Raw genomic sequence first — 21,005 nt, forward strand, 5'->3', positions numbered from 1 at the left:
AGACTCCAACCAAATGTACGACTGTAGTTGACTTCAGTTATAGTCGCCTGATAGCTACTGTTCGGTCAAAATGTTTGGAGTCAGTCGTCTGCATAAGAGAATAGCTAGACGTGGCTGCTTGTATACAACATTTTTGAATTCAATCAACTCAATCAGTTTCAGCTGTTTGCCGCTACACACAATCAAGTGACGGTTAGTCATTTCATTTGCATACAAATAGTGAATTGCTCTCAAGATTTACGCTCGTTTTACACATATTACTGTCACATCACCCTCTGCGCTTAAATTACTTATGCTTAGTTCAAGAGAAGGAAAATCAACTCCGAACCGTATTATGAAATTAAAACCGATCAAAAACACCACATAAAAACCCATTAAAATTGAATTGGAAAAGAAACTAGGCGCCTTTTGAGCAAAAATGTTGTATTCCAATGATGGTTTTTGCCTGGGAGTGATTGTCCATTTTTGGTTTGCCACATTTTGTTGGCTTGCCCGCAAACGGAACTGTAAATAATGTAAAACATTGAAATAAAAACGATTTACCTACACAACACGGCTTCAGCCAAACGAACAAAAAAGGCTAAAATTTCATTCATTTTGAAATGCCGAATGGGTATCAATGATAAGATAGGCTTCAATACTTTTTTTTTGCCCAAAAAATGTAATGCTTCCCAACTATAATAACTTTATATTCTGGGGATGGAATCCGGAGTCCGGCTGCCGGACAAAAAACAATGTGAAAAATTCTTGTGATTTTTCTGCTAGGAAAATAAAAGAGCGGTGTTTCCAAATCGGGCATTCGAAATTCATAAAGCATTTACATACAAATTTAAATGTTTCGGGAGCTGTTTTTTCTAATCAAAATGCGAGAGTTTTGGGTATCTTTTGCTGCAATCAAACAAAAGCAACAATGTTGAAGGTAATTTTTTGCATAGCCGAAAAATCGGGATGTGTCCAGTCTGGAAAATATTTCCCCATAGAAATGGAATCGGCACGGCGATCTGTGCCGGTATTCTACGACTTTCCGACAAAATCGTTCGGAATTATTTTTTTCGTACATAAGACCATATTGGAGTGAAAGAGAGAGATTCCACTATTTTTCAGCTTTCCACCGGAATTATTCCTCACACAATCCACTCTCCCTTGAGTTATCGAAATAATTCCGGTGGGAAGCTGAAAAATAGTGGAATCTCTCTCTTTCACTCCAATATGGTCTTATGTACGAAAAAAATAATTCCGAACGATTTTGTCGGAAAGTCGTAGAATACCGGCACTGTGTGTTGATGCTGAAATGGCAATTATTTGGTGGTATGCACAAATGCCCAAATAAGAATGAGCATCGTATGTGCTGTGCTGAGACAAGTGCCAAATTGAAATGTAAAAAGTTGACATTTCAGAAAAATAAACAAATGTTCAATTGAAATCGAGTTGTGTTTCATATTTTGTCAGATTTGCCAAGTCAAATTTGAGGCTGATCTGGCTGGGAATATGAATTTTGTACTGTGAATGCGTTAATAACGCTTCATGCGCCTGAGTTAGCAAATTCAGCTCAGCTCAGGCCTACTCAGCAGCAAATAAGCAATCTCTGTCATTTCATATTCTAATCTATTTTTCATCCATTCTAATTTTTAAAATGTTCAGTATTTCACGAATACCGGATCAAAAGCCGTATTCCTTACGACAAAAAATGCACCCAATAAACGCCTTATAGTCATTGACTTTGATAATTATTCGGAGGGAAATTGGAGTACATTTATATCGTTTTGTTAAGTTTTAACTTCAAATTATTATTTTGATTCAAAATGTGAAGTACACACATGGAAATTCATATGATTATTTTACAGGAAGACCCAAATGATGTGATAAATGAGGCGTTGGTCGTTGATGATGATAAAATTGTTATTACTTATTTGCATGACGTAAAGGTACAGCAAATTTGGGGTGCACTCTCTTGAGACCGGTAAACTGATTCGTAAGATTCCGCTTGAAGATGGTTGAATAGTTATTGCGTCTAGTGAAAGCAAGAAATATTCGGAAGTATTCTACAAAATCCAGTTATATCTAACACCAGGTATAATTTACCGATATGATTTTTCAACACCTGATGTAGAGCCGACTGTGTTGCGCGAACTAGGATTGAGTTTGAAAGGGTTCGATAAGGATGACTTCAAAATGGAACAAGTATTCTATCCCAGTCGTGACGGTACAACAATTCCAATGTACATTGTACAGAGAAAGGCTAGATCCAAAGAGCTAAAACCATGTTTGCTTCATGGCTACGGAGGATTTGATGCACCATTGCTGCCGTATTTCAGTCCGCCTTTCTTATTCTTCATCCACGAATTCGATGACATTTTGGCAGTTGCGAACATTAGAGGCGGTGGTGAATATGGTGAAAAATGGTACGATGCAGTTCGTTCACTCAACAAGCAAAATTCATTCGATGCAGTCGAGCAGAACTATACTGGACACTAGAAAATTGCAATCACAGGTTTATCAAATGGTGGATTACTCGTTGGAGCTTGTATCAATCAACGACCTTACCTTTTTGGTGCTGCTGTAGCTCAAGTCGGTTTTAAGATATGCTTCGATTCCACAAGCTCACCATCGGTGAATTGATTATTTCCGAGTATGGCGACCCACGTGAAAAGATTCACTTTGAAAATCTCTACAAATACTCGCCGCTACATAATATACACAAGTCAAACAGCACTTAAAATCAATACCCGTCAACATTGATAACAACTGCTGATCACGATGATCGTGTCAGTCCATTGCATTCGTTGAAATTTACTACAACACTACAATATGCTGCTAGAAACAATCAGTTCCAAAAGAATCCAATTTTATTGAATGTCTACAATAAGGCAGGCCATGCTGGAGCTAAACCAGTCACCAAAATAATTGAAGAGGAAACTGATATTAATACATTCTTAAGTCAAGCTCGATTTGAAGAATATTGACGCGTAATTTGGGCTATTTTTCATTATTTTTCGAAAATTAAGACAAAACAACGACTTACTTCTGAATGTTTGGACAGAAAACACAATGTTAATAATATTTCGATACGAAATTTAGCTTAAATAAAAAATTTATATTCATATATACGAATACGAAGTTTATTAACTTTTTTCTACAATTTTTAAGCTAAGAGCACTTTTGAGCACTGAAACAATGCAAATTACTCGAAAAATCGACTCTGAACCATCTTGTCGAGTTCATTTGTAATGCCGATCACTAAAAGTCACATAAAATTCATTAAAATGGATTTACAATCGAAACGATGCGTGTTGCACATAAACGTCGTTTTGCATTGATGGTTTTTGCCTGGGAGTGATTGTCCATTTTTGGTTTGCCACATTTTGTTGGCTTGCCCGCAAACGGAACTGTAAATAATGTAAAACATTGAAATGAAAAATCGCTTTACCTACACAACGGCTTCGACCAAATGAACAAAAAACGTTGAAATTTCATTCATTTTGAAATACCGAATGGATATCAACGATAAGATAGGCTGGAATACTTTTTTTGCCCAAAAAATGTAATGCTTCCAAACTATAATAACTTTATATTACGTCCACATAGCCGGACAAAAAACAATGTGAAAAATTCTTGTGATTTTTCTGCTGGGAAAATAAAAAAGCGGTGTTTCCAAATCGGGCATTCCAAATTCATAAAGCACTTACATACAAATTTAAATGTTTCGGGAGCTGTTTTTCCTAATCGAAATGCGAGAGTTTTGGGTATTCTTTTGCTGCAAACAAACAAAAGCAACAATGCTGAAGGTAATTTTTTGTGTAGCCGAAAATTCGGGATGTGTGTCCGGTTTGGAAAATATTTCCCCATAGAAATGAAATCGGCACGGTGCGGTCTGTGTGTTGGTGCTGAAATGGCAATTATTTGGTGGTATGCACAAATGCCCAAATGAGAATGAGCATCGTGTGTGCTGTGCTGTGAATGAAAATTGCAATGATAACAAACAGTCGGCCGTTTTGTTACATATCATTGTCACCGAAATGTTGAATAGCTAGAAAATTGGCTTTTTCAATTGTTTCGCAGCGTTGGCACAAAAAAACCGCGAGAACTTTTGTTTTCAACATATTCCACTTCCACCGACGAAACATTCGGTTGACATTTTTACAAACGGCGTTTTTGTTTCTTTTACAGTCTCCCAGTTCACGTTTCCATTTGCATCGAAGATAAGACAAACAGTCATTTTTCAATTACGGATTGGCGTACCTGCATCTGAATGTGCATGATAGGGAGACACCATGGTTCGAACAACAGATCTGTTGCCGTAGTCGTCGTCGTCGTCATCGTCGATGCTGTTATGACACATTCGATTTAATCTTCTTAGACTCATTTCGGCAATATGCTAATAAAAACACATGTCGGTTTGGCTTTTTCACGCCAAATGCATATGGAAATGTGATGTGTGACAAGTCAATTTTTGTTTGCACGTTTTAATCAATTTTAGGTTTAGGAGAGAGAAAAACCGAGACGCGAATGATGAAAATTGGTTGTTTTAATGAAAACCATTTTACTCATATATCGAATACTGCCATGCGACGAATAGGAAGATTTGTTATGTTTAAATTAATATATTCGAATTAGACATTTTACGCTTAGATTCGAGTGTACATCCCCAGCCAACGTTATACGACTGCATTGTCTAATCTAAGAGTGACAATCTTCGTTTTGATTTTAATTATTCACATGATCGAACGATGTAATTTTTGATTTTGCGACAAAGTGCTCTTCAAATTTTGCGGCAGCCTTCATAAAACACTTCATTCAGTCGCGTCGTTTGTTTTATGATGAATTTTTCATTAACGAAAATTTTGTTGATTTTAGAAAAAGGAAGTGTTCGAAGGAAAAACGTCGTGATTTTGATGGAAACTTCTTGAATTGAAATTGAAAAGAGACAGAGAGTGTGCGACACACATTGTACCGACGTGATAAACCGTTTAATTTATGCATGTCACAAAAACTTCGACTGAATCGGGCGAGAGAGACAGAGAGAGAGTGTATGTATGTTGTCATTGTTCGTTACAATAGCTATTCAAGTGCGATGTATAATGGCTGCGAAGCCGACGGTAGTTGAGAGAGCGAGTAATATAATGAACAATATGTGTCATTGGAATATGTATATGTGAAATTTACTGAATTAACGTCTAAAGTTGCACACACGATTCAGGTTGACGTGATGTGCAAACATATATCAAGTATCAATTGGAGTGGCGCGGAGACAAAGCGTCGAGATACGGTGTAGGTGGAGGTGAGATAGCGTGCCAAATGTAAATGGAGACATTTTCTTCTCAACTTGGTTTCGGTTAAATGGCAAGAGGCAAAATATCGAAAACGATAAAACGATAGAAATTTACACGCTCGAGGCCTTAAGGTGACTGCTGTACCGTTTGCAAAACGAAGATGTCATAATAGAATATAATTAATAATGAATGGCATACGTCTTAAATAGTTAATACTTCGAGTGTGTGCGCAGACACTTTGCAAGTCGAACCGCAACAAAACTTTTGCTCGCTCGTCAACATGTCGAAACGCCGTACCGGGAAACGAAGACGACGAAAAAACGACTAAAACCAATTTAACTGTTGACAAAAACTTTTGTTGCGACAGGTATATGTATTTGTTTGCAATGTGATAAGATGACGGTGGTGGGCATCTTGCCGAAAACTTTTCAGCTCAAGTTCGTGTCTTTTGGCCGTCTGTTTCATTTGAATGACAGTAATTGATAGAGAGCGATCCGATATGTGATAGAGGCAAGCAAATTATAAGTGGTACTAATGCCATTAATTCGAATCATCAACTTCTCTCTAGGTTTGCACGACACGAATTAATACATTATATTGGCCGAGCACTACCTCGCTCTGGACATCAATATATAATTGCCAAAATTAACTCACATCCAGATAAAAGAGATGTTTCATACGGGCTCTCGGGTTTAAATTTACGGAATCTTTGGACGCTACAATCTTTCGAACCATTTAAAATAGAGGATTTTCTTAAAACCCAAAACTTGTTCGACTTTACCGAAGGGAAAACCAATGCTCTTCCCATTTAATGTGGGTCTAATTTATTAACTTTGACCGAACTCTTTGCCCGTGTGCACATATTCAAACACCACTTGCTCTCTACGTTGCCCATTTTACCCCGAAGAAGTTTTCCATTCAAACATAAATCACATGAAATGATCTCACACATGCTGGGCTTAAGGTATTTTATTGGTTTGAGATTCCAATTTGGACCGACTTGAAACCGTTTCGCTTTTGTCTTTTTCTAGAAAATATGAAAACTTTGCAATGACTTACTGCTGTAACTTGTAATTAGTTACTGTTGGCAATTTTATCAAAGTGATTATTCTATTTTATGTATCGAATGCAATGTATTGAAGTAAGAACATCTCGAATGGATGGAAAAAAATCATTTTTCTAATAAGGGAAATGTTTCACTTGTACAGATACCAAATAGCTCGCAATTCAAAAATCTTCAATAATTTAGAAGAGAATGCAAAATATAATTAAATTCATAATTCCATTCGGAAAACTACCAAACAGATCTGTGACTAATGCGTGAAATTTGAATTCGTATCCATGGAAACGAATTTGAAATGCCTCCCGTTTCATAATTGTTGGTTTCCGTACTAAATGGCTCGGATTCGAATCGCTTACGAGTGAACGAACAGTTAAATTTGAACTGATTATCAACCGTTAAAATATCGTTTTCAATCAAAATAATGGTCGAAATGAAAATGACCATTCATTAATTCACTGCCATATGGCGTAACATGATGTATTCGCTCATTTTAAATTCGATTCGAGTCGAGTGTTCGTGCCAATGCAACAAGGCTTTTGGTTCTCTCTCTCTCTTCGTCTCTCTCGTTTATACGCGCGTTCAATCACCATACAGGGCGCTGGACAAATACACGATTACACGCTAGTTCGAATCACATTTGATGGGAAATACGTCATTTTGATTAAAACATCGCTTCGGGCTGATTAATTTGACTGACTCCATTTGGATTTATTCCCAGAAGTTTTGTAATTGAACCATATATTTTCTATTTTTTTCCCTTTTTCACTCCGTAGTATCAAATATGTTTATACATTTTATTTTCGACAAAAATGGATGCTTCTTTCTTTGACAGGTAAATAAGTTTTTCAAAAAAGAAAATTAATTTCATTTTCCAAAGAAAGGCAAATGATTTTATTCCATTGAAAATTGCTTCAATTTATTCTTCTAACTGCTTATTGGTGTTATTGTATAACTTTATTATGGTTTTCCTATCTTGGACAAGGGGATTCGCAAAATGCAAGGGAGCGAACGAAAAAAAAACGAACAATAAAATGTAATTTAAAGGTCGAATTGCTCTGAATGCCAAGAAAAATGTGGAAAAAAGCGATGAACAATGGCCATTTTTTCAACGTTTCTATAGATTTTTATCGCTTCTCCCGCCGACGATTAAAAAAAGGCGCAAATTTAATTTAAAAAGAAGTATTATTATTGGTCATGGCAACGGCACTGTTTTTGAATGAGACTTTATGGCTGGTCGTTATTCTTTTCGAGTGTATGGATTCAGTGCTAACGCGAGGGTTTATTGATATATATCAAAACAATGTTTTTTTCCGAATCGCAGCGAACGATTAAAAAGTCGATGGAAATGCCACAGCGTTCAAAAAATACGGTTATAAATAAATGGCTTTCTTATAGGTCAATCCGAAAAGTCAATTTTTTTCATGAAATAAACTAAACCAAATCCATTTTTGGCGTGCACACACAATTTCCATCGCATTTTCACTGGCAAAAATGCAATTTTAATCGTTGAATAAATACGGGAATATTACGGTATTTGGCGGCCAACAAATCCGATTAAATGTGAGTGTATAATTCAAATTGATGAAAAATCATGGGCATTAAAATGGACTTTGTGTTGGTTGCCGAAGTTTTGGCATATTTTATTGAATTGGTTTATCATTTGAATAATCTTTAACAACTGAAAATTATGCATTCAAACATTGATAATAGTTCGATGAATAAACAAATGCGTTCATTGTTTTTCATCGTTGCGTAATTTTCCTCATTTGTGCCTGTCCCATTCGAATGCGAACACACCACCTACAAACGACAATACTTGAAAAATAATATTGTTTGTATGTGTATATATTTGGCGAGTGAAAACTTTCGGGCCCCATCGAAACAACGGTGTAATTACATCAATTAATTATATGATTTTGTTGCAAGTGATATGCATATTTGAATATTTATTCAATTTCATTCGGGCAAATGCAACGGACTGCATGCATTTCGATAGCCAGGCGACAAAAATGTTCAACCACTAGACCCCAATAATGATAATTATATTGTTAAGCGTTTCAGTTTGGCTCTTGTCGGCGTGTGTATGTGTTGAATGAGTTCGTTTACAAATGCGATACAATTTTATTTTCATCGATTGCCCACTGAAACGTCGAGATAATTTGTTGAAAATTTGCTCTCAAGCACCGATATCAATGCGAATTAAATGATATGCGAAACACAAAACAATGGCCATTTAAATACAGAATATAGATAGCCAGATATGGAGCCGGATGCACACACAGCACACACACGCTACCACTAACCCATTGCATACATGTTTAATTGCCCATTTTTAGGTAGGCTGTTGAGGCTGTTGTTTTTTTTTAACTGTATATATTTCATTTAAAAATAATGCATTAAATCCAAGGCATTGGCTGAAAATCGATTTGAGCATCGATAACCACACATACACAGGGAGACAGAGCATGTAGTTGGTGTTGCATTTTAATTATACGCGCGCCCAGCAATAAAGTTTCGTCCACTACCATCGTCGATTTTTGCGATATAGCCATTTTTATGCAGATATAAAATATTTTGTCATTCACCCATTATTATTACATTAAATGATAATATTTATTTAATTATTTCATAATAAATGTTATGCGAATTGTGGCTTTTGTGCTCGATGCACACAAAAAAAACAGCAACAGCAACAACAACGACGATAGCCATCGAAACATGCTGTCCGAATCGATGCGACATTTTAAATTATATATTTTTTTTATGCACTGTGCCCATACACGTTTCCACTGATATATTTGCAATTTAATAAGTTAAAATATTAATGAAAATTATCAAAATGAATGCAAAAATTAATTATCCAAGTCGAATGTGGGAAACACATGTCGTTACAATATACGTTTTTTTCTGTTGTTTAACTGTTATTTAATCAATTAATGGAGCCGAATTTTTCACGAGACGACTGGATACAAATTGAATTGATTTTTAAACAAATAACGTATAATGCAAAGAAACTGAAGTCAATTTCGAGTGTTTATTTTACGATCGAAACAATTTTGCATTGGACAATTTTTTCTGAACAATTTATTCATTTAATTTTACCAACTTTTCATTTCGAACTGATTTTATCGGTATAATTCCGAACATTTTTCCATTTTTATTTATTTCTTTTGTTTTTTTCTCATTTTCTTTGTTAAATTCGAATCAGTAAAAATCATTGCAAATAGAATCAATTTTCATATGTAGTAAATTTTATAGAAATTCGATGGTGTTTTTCATCATTTTTGTTTTTCACCATTTTCAACGAGCTAATCTAAAAAAACCCTCTTACGCCAGTTTTAGGAACCGTTAAAATAAAACGGGACGAACAAAAGAATTGAACCGGGGCATTTTGAATAAATTCTAATGGATAATGAAATCGTACAAAAGGGATGGCCGGTGTTGATTTGTTGACCGGTTCAGTACACCGAGCAATGCTCGATTCGAGCATCAATTCATACAAACATGAGCGCTGAATTGATTCAAAATTCATATCGAAAAGTAATTGTGAAACTGACATGCGATATGTTTACGACATTGAAATTGATGGAGTAAATGCCAGCTCTGACGTCAATAGCCCGAACCCTGCGCTCATTGAATTACAATGAAATGTAAAAAAAAAATTATTGAAAATTCTGCGATTAAAAAAAGTCTCATTGAAATGGCACAATATTTGTGTATAAAAATATTTGTTCAAGAACAAAAGTTGTCTGAAAAATATCGGAATAAATGCAATTGCAGGAAAATCATGTTGTAAAACTCCCGCTTCTTTCATTAGTCGAATAAAATGTGAATGTGAGCGCTCATCCTCTTGGCGCTTGGCTCGGTGGAAATTAGCTCATTGTTTTCCAGAATATGAACCGGCATTGAAATCGTTTATTGTACGGAAAATACACAATACATTTGTCGTTCATTCGCTCAAATTTATCGCTCGTGCGAATTGAACTCGGAGTTTTTGTATCAAATTAAAGAATAAAACTAATTTAACAATGAAACGTTAAACAAAAAACACGACACAAGATTCCGACGGTAAATGCGCGAGCGGCGGCGGCAGCGTCAAGAGAGTGATGAAGAAGCAGATAATACGGCATCGCGCTCTATACGGAATGTAAAAGGGACTCTCGGTTTAATTGGTATAATTAAGATAATACTCCGCACCGAGATAAGCTTTCGTTTCAGGTTTTTGCCATTGTCATTTGTATTATTGCCACCTTTTGTTTTCCCAAATGCAAACACACACCGTGTTTCACTTTCAAGTGATGCCCGATTGTTATGTTTGCCAACGACACTCCACGCTCCGTTATTCCACGCTGTTATTAGCGCAATAAAATGTTAAACGCAACTAGGTGAGATTTTATATTGTAATGATTTTTTTAAAACAACTAAAAATTTTCCGGTTTATATGCGTTATTTTACACCCACAACCACGATTGTTTGCTTGGAAATTGTAGCTGCGAGGAGAACAATAGAAATTGTTGGCTTGAAACTGGTGTTTGCCATTGGCAGAATGGAACAATTCTCATTTGGGGTTGATTTTAATGGGAGAACGAGCGAGGGTGAGGAAGAGTGCAGTGATGAATGAAGGAGAGAAAAAGGGTACAGAAATCCGAATTATTGCTAGTCTTGTCTCGTCATTTTGGTGACGAATGCCAAACACAGATTTTGTATCCTTGAGCTGCTGCTTTTAAACGAAATGAAGATTGTTCTTAGATAAGTTTTAGATAGTTGCATTGCACCCAGTTGTTTTCTGGTTTGAAAATCATAATTACACGCTCTCTCTTTTGAAATTACTTTCGACTTCAAATGCAAATCGAATTGAAACAAATCCACGGACAATGCGAGATAAAGCAAAAAAAAATTCGCCACACTGAAATTTTTTCGCTATACGATTGATCGATCATTGCCGATGATTCGATTTCCTCTTCCCTCAAAACAATATGTTTCATCTCTTCTTCGCCGCGCTCTTATCAAAATTGCGTAATCGAGACCAATGTTTATGTTCATGGTCATAATGATCCAATGATTTCTATCTAAACGCGTCTCGAGCACAAGCGTCTTATTGCTTTCAATTCGCCAAATGTAATCTTTCGTGAAATAATTGAATTGATTCCGCTTGAGGCGAATCATCGATAAAAATGTAGCATCTTGTGACAAGATTCTGGTGGTTCTCCTCGTCTAAAAATCGGCCAGTGGAAAAAGAGTAGCAGAAAATCGATAGATAAATGGTTTTATGTGTGTGTAATTCCATTTCATTTGAAACAATGTACGAACCATCAAAACTTTCCATGTGCGATAAAGCGACAACAAAAACCCTGGTGCAGAGAGAAAAAAACGTCGTCAAAAATCCTGTATCTTGATACTTCCTGCTTCCCGTACGCTAGGATATTAAATTTAATAGTGTTTTATTGCCAAACCGAGATATAAACTCGTTTTGCCAGCAGAAAAAACAGTGTTTGTGCAAACAGCAATCAGATTTAGATCACGATGTTTGTGTGGGCGACCAAAAGTTAGAAACGAACAAAGCAGAGGAGCAAAAAAAAAGAATCAAATTAAAATAATATAGAAAACTGTCCGAAAGTTTGTTCAACATTTCCGTTTTCCTTCCACCGGCTGAGGATAACATACTCACGCCGAGATGCTGTATATGTAGTTTATTGCTCCCTTGAGAATATACACTGTGCTGATGCTTGGACTTTTTTTTCGCTGTCAGCCAAGCACACAATTTTGCTCGCTCTGTTTCTCGCTGTCTCTCGTGATATAGCCTGTCTCGATGCCGATGCAGCTCCATTCCGGCAGCTAAGCTGAGATGAATTATCTGCGAACAAATAAATAAATTATATTTATAAATGATCACATGATGTCAACTCTTGGCCACTTACGTGCAACGCGTCAACACACACACACACACAGAGAGAAACAGAACACAATTGCAATCAAAGTTAAGCGACACTGTCTCATATCTTCCACATTACGGAGGAAACTTTGTGGCAGCCACAATAAAATATGCTTTTTCGATGATGATGAACATGCGATTTTTTTTGCTGCGTTCGAAGTTTTGTTCAGATTTTGGTATAAAAACCGAGGCGAATGCATCCGAGGTTTATGAAATAATGCCAAGTGAATGATGAAGTTTTCGAATGCCATTGTAAATAATGACAAAGTGAAGAAGTAAAAAAAATGATTTTTTCTTCAGATAAAAGATTTTTGGTGGAGAAAGTGAAGACTCCCACGAAGACAGAGAAAGTGAAAGAGTGTCTCATTTGATCAAAATTAAAGAAGAAGTAAGAATTTGTGAAGAATTAACTACAAAATAGAGAATTTTCTGAACACAACATGAGCAACAACCACTTTTTTCTCCATGTATGCACAAAAATTTCGTCTCACAAAGGCTCCAAGTAAGAAAATTGTAGGAACAAAAATCTTGAGCATCTTCTTATGCGTACCTTATAACAAATTCCACCTTAAGTTTATTGAAGATTAAAATTTTAATGGAATTTTGTCGTAGAAAATATTTTGCCGCTAAAATCCGTTTTAATCTGAACATATTGGTGTTTGCATAAACTCTTTAGTTTTCGTCAGACACCTAACGAAAGCATTATCGTACGATAGCCAAAAATGAAGTTATTGCACATAAGAACTCATTCTGCGTGCATCTTAATATGAACAAGTATCGCACATGGCTACTTGAATGTTTTCCTAAGCGAAAAGTAAGCTGAAATAGTGGGAGATTTCCGACACCACATAAGATACAATGAATACATTCATTGGATATATGGACGAAAGTGGCACGTTTCCGTAGCGGAAAGGTCGATATTCTAATTTAAACCAATGGCAATAAGAATGAAACAATCCCCAAACTGGAAGATAAGTGTCAAGACCAAAATAAGTCATTAAAACACGAGCAGCAGAGCATCGATCGAATGGGCCGGGTGTCAGAGAGTAATAACACTACCTAAAATGAATGTGTGTATTCGAATTTAACAAATTTTCAACACGCATAATGTCTTGCTTACGATTTGGCCGCAATAATTTCCAAGACAACATGCATGCGTCGCACAGATAAGGATTCTATTATTTTTGCATTTGGCTCTTCATCATGAAAACTTTAAAGCAAAACTAAAAAGCTGATTAAAACAGCTAATTTTCTACATAAAATAGAGAGGCGAATAGAAACCAAAAGTAAGATTTGCGTCTGTTATTATTGTTTCAAAAAGTTGCCCATCCGTGTGCGAGTCAATGCGTACATACCAAATGCCCAAAAACCCGAAAATTAAATGGGATATTTTCGGTGTGGCTCAGCGATAAATAACCGTAAGTAATTTGTTAGAAACATAAAACTCATTGCGAATCACCAATAAAACCATTATCTGCTTAAAATGGCATTGTTTATGTTGCAACTTGCAAAAGTTCATTTATTTTTCGCCGACCGCTTTGCGAAGGAGGGAGTTGAACGAGGGAATTTATTGGCTTGAATATGGCCTATGAATGGAATAGTAAAAACTAATTTAATCAAATAAAACCACTTATGCAATCATTTTCAGCCAAATAGTCTGGGTGGCGAAAGGGAATTCTTCTATTCTTTATTCTTCGTTCTTTGATTGTTGTCTCTTCATTTCGAATCGATTTTTCCTTCTTTATTCTTCAAGATTTACGTCGTTTTCGATCGATTTTCTCTGAAATCTTTTTTTTCCACCCAATTAAAAACTAAATCGTCGTTTCCACGTTAAAAATGTGCGGGTGGTGATTCGAATCTGTGGAATTTGCACAACGATTTGTCTGCAGTATTATTAGCCAGTTTGTGGTTGTGATTGTTGATGTTTGCGTCTTCATGAGCGGCGTAACTTTTGTAAACGTCGTTGTCATCCCCTCTCAGCTTGAACATCTTCTTTTCGCCCGGGCTCTATTATTATGTATTTAGTCGTATCGTAAAAAAAAAGTCTCTTCTACTCAAACAACCATAAGACTCTCGTGTCGTTAATTCTTAGCACAGTCACGATGGATGGTGATTCCGTTGCACACACACACACACAACGCCACCGCATAACCAACCGTTTCGTTAGAAAAATGTTCGGGTGTAATGAAGAGGAATGAATTTGGGTGTGGGGCTGCTTTCTTTCGACGCGTTATTTTTCCGCTCCGATTTCACGTTTGTATTTGCTGCTTTCTTCGCTGCTCGTTCGGTCGCATCAGCTCATGGCTCATGTAATCTTATTTTATTAAAAGAATAAAAGTGTATACAAACAGCTCATTTTATGGTCGTTATCTAGTTGTTTGCGATAATCTAAATGTCTTTATAAAAACAAAACAAACAATACAGCAACATTCAGGGAAAAAAGTGGGAAAAACCACTCGCTTCCACACAAAAGGAGTTTGACATTCTGAAATTGGATTAAAAAAAGTGGAAGTTTTTTTCTCCACAGCAAAAAGACTGAGCGTGCTCGAGACAAGTGTTACGCAAAGAGACGAGAACGTGACATTATGAAGTTTCAACAAGATACGCACGTTTTCAATGCATTTTTTGCATTTTTAATCGGCGTGACCGATTCGCCTTTTTTTCTCGCTAAATGCCGACAAATGAAATGAAAGGGGTCCTTTTATGTTTGTTTTTTTCTGGTGTAGAGTGATGTAAGTAGAACCACTGGAAGGTAGGTAATTCTATTAAATGACGATTTTTTCTTCAGAGTAAAAATTTTTGAATTCAGATTTAGAGTTTACAATGATGAATTTAAATCTAGACTCAGATTTTTTTTTCGTTTTCTCCCATTTTTTCTAACATTTCTCTCTATTTTCTATTTTCTACCCAGCAATGACACCCATCTCAGCTCCAAATGCTTAGAAGCCCAGTAGAAGCCCACAAATTACAGTCCTTTTCTCGAATTTCCTAAACGAAGTTCATTTCCACTCCGGCTGGTGCTTTGAACCATTTCAAACTGAGTGCTTATTGCCATGCACCACACTAATTCATAATTAATTTATTATTTATAATACTTCCTAAATCACTATCAAAAGCACAAGTTAGATGGTTGCAGAATGTGGCCACCGCCACACATGAACACATGCCGGGACGCGAGGCAAAATTGGCTGGGCACAAAAAAGGATTATGCTTTATGAGCATAAAAAGTAAAATATGCGATGGCCGTTTGTCATGTTAACAGCTGTTTGAAATAACAACAATATTTCGTTTGCCGAACTAATAAATACACAGGAGCGACAACAACAGTAACAACAACCAAAACAAGAACACAAACAAGCATCTATATGGTGGCAACTGATGCGTAGAAGTGTGACTATCGTCGCTTCTCCATGTTCCTGCTTCGGAGCATAAATCCTCTCGATGTGCAAGTTTTTTTATGGCCTATTTTCTGTGCACATGAATTACGTAAAACGGGTTCATAATTTCGCCTATTGAGAAATATTCACAGATATTTTCCTCCGCACACAGACGCTACGCAGTTTATTAAGTTTTTATTTATTTTTTTTCTGATTTCAGTGCATTTGCCATAAATTCGAAGCATAAACGAAGAATAAAACTCTATTAAATTATATTTCAGCACAAATGGAACGTTATAAGACACCGGTTTTTATTGTCGTTTCGCCATTTTATTGCCAGCACTTTATCATTTTTGGCTTGACTTACATTGTTGCTCGAGCAAATTCACAATAAAGACTTGATGAAAATGTTTCGCTGAAGTTGAAATATGAAGAATTTTCTACGATTTCACGAAGAATTTGTTGTTTCAAAGATATTGATGTGATGTATTGATTTAGGAAGTAAAAAGTTCACTGAGTTATGAAGGGCGTTGTTTGGTTAGACATTTGTTACTATGAAAAACATGGCAATTTTCCTAAAAATGACTAAGTTCAAGGACAGGGCTGAATGACTTTGGTGGTTGAAAGATAACACACGCATGCAAATGATGCCCGTCATTCTGTGCATAAGTTCGAGGTAAACGAAAAATAATGATTCAATTTAATTTAATCGTTTATAATCATCGTTTAGCAATGTAATTACCCACACTTCAAGCGATATCCTGCTGTATGTCATTTTCTATAGCGTAAAGAATGTGCAGGTCGTCGTCAACAGTGGCGGTGGCATTTCAGTTGTACACCGTTCCAACGCACAATCACCGTCCAAAATTACGATATTTATTAGAGAGAGAGAGAGAGAGAGAGACAGAGAGAGAGAGAGAGAGAGAGAAAGCAGAGCGTTGGCGTTCATGTACCGTACAATTGTCTATTGGCCGTTGATCAGAGTTGGAAATTTATGCGGCTCATAGCCGACCCAATGGAACGTAATGCGTACGTAATAAGCTCAAAACGGTGAACCATTAATCATGAGAATTGTATTAAATTTGATTTGAAGGGGTTTTTCAATTCATATGAAAATAATAAACGGGAGATATGTTTTATGGCTTGAGCCATGGCATTGACTAAATAGAATTGTCGCTGTCGCTGTGATTGTGCGGGGATGATCATCATACAAAGCCAAACGAGAATGTTTGGTATTAATTTTGGGAGGCAATTTTCATTTATTTGTTTTATAAACGGCAATTCATCCTTATCCATTCCACACACGGGCTTCCGAACTTCGGCTTCAACCCATTCAAAACAATTAAACGCCCGTTTCATATTTTTGCATCTCCTACTCAAATGACATCGACGAGATATTCCGCAAACCCCAAAAAAAACCAGTGAGAGCAAAAAAAACAAGAACCGAAGCACAAGTCTGTCATTGCTGCCGCTGTTGCTGCTATTGGGCTGCATAGAGATGGTACTGAGCACAAAAAATGATGCAAAATTTAAATTGAACATCATTAATTACACGCAGCTAAATGTCATTTATATTAAAATGTGAGGCACTTGCCCGAAATATAAATCGCTCGACACTGACACAAAGCCATCCATGTCAACCCTTTCACATATTCTCTGAACGTCCCGCTGCTTTTTTCTGACCATTGTTCTTAATGCCATCAAAACAAATGCTAAAGCCGCAGCTTCAAACACGTCACTTTTGCCATTAATTTTTTGATGGCATTAGATTGCTTTGATTTTGCAAGTGACACATTGGTTTTTTTAACCCTATAAATCACACAATCACCACCATATTTGTTCGAGATGTGGATTTGAAATATCGAGAGGTTGATAAAACAAATTGATTGAAATACTTGAGATTTAATTTGACATGCAAAAAGAGTTGAAATGTAGTGAAAAATCACTTTACTGGTTGAGAAATGCATTGAAACAAATTTCTGTTCCGTAAATTCTGTACTGTGAAATATACGTTTGATAGGAAGATAAAACTTGAATGAAAAAAACTTTATTTGTTTTTACCAAAAAATATGTTTATTTATGCGTGTTAGTATATGAATTTAATCTCAGGTAAAATGAATATTGTGAATAAAATTCGTGTTTTCCTTCTCAAAATAATCTCATCTGTTTTTCCATATCTTTCGAGTCCTTCAACATGATTTCCGTGTTGTGACATGTTGTTGAAAATCACTCTGGAATTTGTTAATCAAAATTCATCGCATCCTATGTATTTCAGCGTATAAATCATGTTGTGTGAAGTTTATTTATCGAAAAAATACAGTTGTTAAAACGGCGAATCACGGAGAGAAGGAAAAAGCAGATGAAAAATAACACCATTTTAATTAATCAAAGGTCATGCGAACAGTTGTGGAATTTTTTCTGTGTTCATGTGAATAAATCACAAAAATAGTGAATGTTTGAAATGTTCATTTTCGTTGGTTATCTCTTTGTTTGGCTCGCATCGTAAAATCCGTGCTTTGCTCTTTCTGTTTTTTTTTTCGTCGACATTCCCTTTCCATGCGAAATATTTAATAAGAGCAAAAGCCCATCCCAAAGTGTCGCTGGGAAAAAGCGAACACGGAGCAAAATGTATCAAAAAAGCTTTTGTGCGCAATCAAAACGGATTTTCCAGTGTATATAGACCACGCCTTCGGCTGCTCTTATCAGCAAATTCCCAGTCTCTTGGATGTTTTGCTTCACTTGACACGTTGCCAATGTTTAAAGCACATCCCCGTATTTTTGGAACGTTGCTACGAAGAAACTGGTCAAACGGCACACACACATATATTCTCCATACGAAGGCCCCGGTCCTTTTGTCCTTACTTTCTTTCTTTTTTTGTTTTTTTTTTTGGTGCAAAATATTCGCCATTGCAACGAACAGATAATAAATTTTACAATTTCCAAACAAGCTCCAGTGTTCTTTTTTCCGAGTCGCACTTATTAATATTAATGCTAATTTAAGAAGTGGAAAAAATGATTCGAAGCGTTTAATTTGCATTTTGATTAAATTTATAGTTTCAAAAATGTTTTATCAGTTTTGTAACAGTTGTGTCTCTCGTATGTATGCATGCACGAAACGAATGCGCCCTTCGTATGTATGCGCGACGCACGGTGCGAATGCAAAACAAGTTCACATGATAAGAACTTTTTCGACACAAGTGAAACTTGTGCAAATGGCATATCATATTATTTATGAGCTCTCTGATTGTTTTGTTGGATTTTTCTGGGCAAAAAAGGGGGAAATATTTGAATCGGAACACACACACATTTGGTGGAATCTTTCGACTTTGGAATTTGCTCTTAACAAAAAGAGTGAAAAATCATTTGAAATACCTTAGAGCAACAAAACTTTCGACAGCCTCATCAATTTTCCGAAAATATAGCAACAAAAGTGCGCAATTTGTGTTCGATTTCAATTCGCACCTTCCTTCTTACTTTACAAATCAAATGGAAAAATAAATGCAACAAATCAAATAAATATGTTCAACGCTTGTCGTTTCATTTCTATTCGCTTTGTTCGCTCACGCGTGCGGTGAATAATCGTTGTTTGCCGACTGCTTTGACAGGAATCGATGCTCTAAGTGTTTCTAAGCACAAGTGTGACGTTCTCAAGAACAATCACACAATTTATTGTTGTTCGATATATTTACTCTGACGGTTAAACGATTGATTTATCACTTTTGCGTGAGAAACAAGAGGGGAAATTCCGCTATGGGTGCCAGTATCGATGAGGAAATGTTGCAGTTTTTCCGTATTTCCACAAAGAACAAAGTAAATTGTAGTCGGCATGTGATAATTTTAGCCCGCTTCCATGGCAAATAGAGAACAAAACCAGATACTGAAACCATTTTTCGCTTTTGTACTTTTGAAATGAAGCAGCCGCTTGTAAAAAAGATGTGTTTTTGAGGCTTTATTTGCACTGCTATTGTGATTGACACAAAAATAGATTTATGCTATTTCGGATGCTTTTCACGGCATATATCAGGTTTCAATATATTTGTTCCGTTTGAATGATGACGTTTTTTTACTTCAATCTTGTTTTAGTTTATTTACCTAACTGAAAATGACACGGAAATTTTTTTTTTCGCTGAGAAGGTATTGTTCAGACTTTGAACTACAGAGAATGTTCATCCGAGGTAAAAATGTCAGGGCAATGTTTGAAAGCCCAAATTGAACGAAGCTCCGATTGAATGAACGCATTATTCTGCTGCTGATTCCACAAACATTTGCTCATGTTTACTATTCCAGAGTACCGGAGTACCTAGTAGAACCGCCAAATGACCATTGAATTGATTATCCTTCTGTATCTTAATTTCTTGTCCGAATTTTCGCTAAACACGCAATTCCAGTTCGAACTATGCATAAACATTACTTGAATCGTTTCTCTTCTTCTTCAAGTGATCACATGCTCTCGAAGCCAAATAAACAAATCAACGAAGAAAATTAATGTTATCAATTATTTGTATAATGAATGTGAATTCGTTGCACGTCGAACGCTAATGGCTAACGGCACGTAATTGATGTTGAACGTCGAATGAACGTTCTGACTAAAACTATCATTTACTGAAGATGAAACGTTTATTTAGTGAATAAATGCGATACAATTAATGACATTCGTTCACAATATCGATTTCATTTTCGGACTACTTCATTTTTATTCCATATCAAAATGAATAGTCCATTACGAAAAGGAGCTAAATCATACTCATAATTCCTGATGATTTCGGGCAAAAGAAGTAAATAAAACGGAGGATATCACGGTGTTAATTCACAATTCAGTAGTGCAATCATCGTAAAAATGTGTACTCACGTCGGCATTCAGCCGTCATCAGACGTAAATAACTGTGTGTAATGTTGACGGTTGTGTGTATTTATGAACCGATGTGTAACACACCAATTCACAGGCCCATTTCAACAAATGCAATAACATCGAAAATATTGTAGATGGAACAAGCCGAGAGAGAGGAAAAAAAATCGTCGTGTGTCATGTCAAACATTTATTTTTATTTACTTTATGGCAGTCGGATTTCGGATTTGTAGGATAAACCAACTCGTCTCGCTTCGTAAACGCCAAGTGTTACCAAATGCCTTTTCAATGTGTTGTAAAAAAACATCGTGAGATTTTCCTTTTAAATTTTCCATGACGCCGAACGGAGGGTCGTTTTGAAGATGGTTTGTTCTTTTATACCGCCGTGAACCGGTTGCTGTTACATTATATAGCCTCTTTCAACTCGAAACTGGTGCCGAGACGGTGGACTGTGTTATTGGAGCAACTGCTAAGCAATACGATTAAGTTGAACAGCCAATACTTCAAGTTTTATTAT

The 21,005-nt window shown here is 36.2% G+C and overlaps 1 pseudogene; it reads left to right on the forward strand.

Moving 5' to 3' along the window:
* The first annotated feature begins 1,817 nt into the window (after positions 1-1,817).
* On the forward strand, positions 1,818-2,963 carry LOC129567894 (prolyl endopeptidase-like; annotated as a pseudogene).
* Positions 2,964-21,005: the final 18,042 nt, after the last annotated feature.

This window comes from Sitodiplosis mosellana, unplaced genomic scaffold (genome assembly GCF_009176505.1).
Source record: "Sitodiplosis mosellana isolate CC-2019 unplaced genomic scaffold, AAFC_SMos_1.0 Smas_scaffold_13, whole genome shotgun sequence".
Taxonomy (NCBI): domain Eukaryota; kingdom Metazoa; phylum Arthropoda; class Insecta; order Diptera; family Cecidomyiidae; genus Sitodiplosis; species Sitodiplosis mosellana.